The sequence below is a fragment of the Trachymyrmex septentrionalis genome, unplaced genomic scaffold (assembly GCF_001594115.1).
Source record: "Trachymyrmex septentrionalis isolate Tsep2-gDNA-1 unplaced genomic scaffold, Tsep1.0 scaffold279, whole genome shotgun sequence".
Taxonomy (NCBI): domain Eukaryota; kingdom Metazoa; phylum Arthropoda; class Insecta; order Hymenoptera; family Formicidae; genus Trachymyrmex; species Trachymyrmex septentrionalis.
The window spans coordinates 327,469-330,075 of NW_017305440.1; the positions used below are offsets into that span (position 1 = coordinate 327,469).

General features: G+C 33.0%; 1 protein-coding gene across 2 annotated transcripts in view; it reads right to left on the reverse strand.

Annotated features, from left to right (window-relative positions):
* LOC108749241 (extracellular serine/threonine protein CG31145) overlaps positions 1–2,607 on the reverse strand; it is a 168,223-nt gene that overhangs the window by 28,724 nt on the left and 136,892 nt on the right. The gene's annotated exons all lie outside the window — the stretch shown is intronic.

Here is a 2,607-nt window from a genome sequence, read left to right on the forward strand (position 1 = left end):
TGAGCCAATACACGTGCAAGCAAAGCAGCTGTCAAAAATTAAAACATTCAAAATGGCCGAACTTGTCGACATAAGTGAGAGACATGAGTACCAACATAACGCCACAAAAAATCGAAAATCGAATATACGTAACCCGCGGAAATTCAAAATTCGCGATACTTTTTGAACAGACCTCGTACGTCTCTACAAATGCCAAGCCGCTTTCCTTTGTCTTCGCCTTCTATATCCCTTTCCTCATATCCTATATTTTTTTCAAAAACTCCTAGTCTCTCAACTTCTTATGATGTCCTTGACTACGCTGACGTATTTATTTCTTCACTAATTGAAAAGTTGTTAATCCGTATTCAACGCATCTAAAACTCTTGCTTACATTTCTCATACAATATCCGGAAATACTACTTATCCTCTTCTTTCAATAATTCTGATTGGTTAGATGTTCGTTAACGATTCATTCTCCACCTATGTTGTCTTGTTTTTTGTGTTTTACTAACACTCCTCCTTATTTCCGCAATCTTTTGCTCCTTAATGCATTTCTCCGGATACTCCCGCCACCCGTTACTAAAATTCCTTAGCTTTTTCTCGCCACCGTTCAGCTAAATTTCGCTTCGTTTTCTTCTATGTCGCTGTCAAATTTTTTAATTTATTGCCTGTCTCCATTCGATTCTTCTCCTCACTATCCTTTTTGCTTAGCCATGTCTCGATTTCTTTGATTTTCTGGTCATCATTTTTATAATCGTATCATGTATACCAGTTCAAGTGCTGCTTCTTAGCTCCTCAAAAGAAAAAATAAAAATAAAAATAAATTGTATTGCAACAATTATAATATATTCTTCATTATATTTTGTGTTATTTATGTGCCAAAATATTTATATGTTATGCGCTTATTTTTATTGGAATCTTATTATTCTGCTAATTTAGTTTTAAATATTAAATGTTATTAATTTTAACTGACTCGTAACTCTTGTGATTCACTTATACATGATTTTGACTTTTATTATTTTGCTTTTTATTATTTTTTGTGTCAATTTTGCGGCATTTTTGCGTTATACAATTATATAGAAATTTCATTATCAAGTCTAATATTGTTGTAGCCTGTTATATTCTGATAGGCGTTATAGCACCAGTTTTGCTAATGCCTCACCATTTTGCGTACCTATAGTGTCTCAACTCTATTATTAATACTTGAAATACGAAGCGCCTTATCGGTCCGAGTGTTAAGATATTGACCTACTATATAATATACACTCATTTAAATTGAATTAATTTACAGAAATAAATTGCAAGCCGATAAAATTATTTATTCTGTGCAAGCGTCTTAAGCCTTTAGACGACACGTGGGGCCGGTCTCGGTAGTCTAAAGACTTAGAACGCTCGCACGGAATACAAGAGATCCGGGTTCGACTTCCGGCCGAGGCAATATTTTTCGCAATAAGTTTATTACAGTTTTTTAAGATTTGGAAAATTTTTGGGGGGATAATTTGTTTCAGATTGATTGTGTGAAACCGATAATCTTATCGGCTCGCAATTTATTTCTGAAAATTAATTCAATTTAAATGAGTGTATATTATATAGTAGTTTAACATCTTAACACTCGGACCGGTAAGGCGCTTCGTATTTCAAGTTTTAATATAAATGGTCTTGTTTCCTATCACATTGTCTATTATTAATATTTGTTTTCTACTTTCAAACCGTAATTATTTATTTGTTATGCATAAAAATAAATAAATAAATAAAAAATAAAAGTAAAATTTTTGCTATGGGGGTTCGCTCATGTTTTTGTACACGTTTATAGTTTTCACATATTTTTGACTATATAACTTTACAAGTATCATAAAAATAAGTGTATTAATAAGAAGAGGCTATACTCTGTTCTTCACTGATTTTAATCGAATTTGCAGCAATATTAGAGAAGCCCACCAAGTGAAAATTAAAAATATATCAAAAATTTGGAAACAGTTTAATATCTCGGAAAGTATGCATTTTTGAGAAAAATGTCTTATTGTTAGACAAAAGTGATAAGGCTTAATAAGATATATTTACTAGTTTTATTGGTTTGATCTTGAATGGCATCGTCAAGGTCAAGTCAAGGTTGACGATACCACTCAAAGTCAAACCAATAAATCCACTTTTATCTAAGACATCTTTTTCAAAAATGCATAATTTCCGATATTAAACTGTTTCCAGATTTTTGGTATATTTTAAAATGCTGATTACTTGGTTTCTTAGGTTTAGCAGGAATGGCTTTACAGATGTTCACTTAATAGACTCCTCGAACATCGCTACAAGTTTAATCAAAATTAGTGAAGAGCAGAGCGTAACATCTCCTTATAAGAGCGAGACGGAATTATACTATTATACGAGGTCTGGCTATTAAATAACGAGACTGCTTATGAAAAAGAGTTTTATTTTAAATATTATTCTACAATTGAATGCTCCCCTTCAATGTACTCCCCTCCCCTCGCCACACACCGTTCCATTCGTTTTTTCCATTGGTCAAAGCAATGCTGGAAGTCTTCTTTTGTAAGAGCATTTAGGAGCTCCGCCGATTTTCGCTTCACCTTTTCCATCGACTCGAACCGGGTTCCTTTTAAGGCAGACTTGATCTTC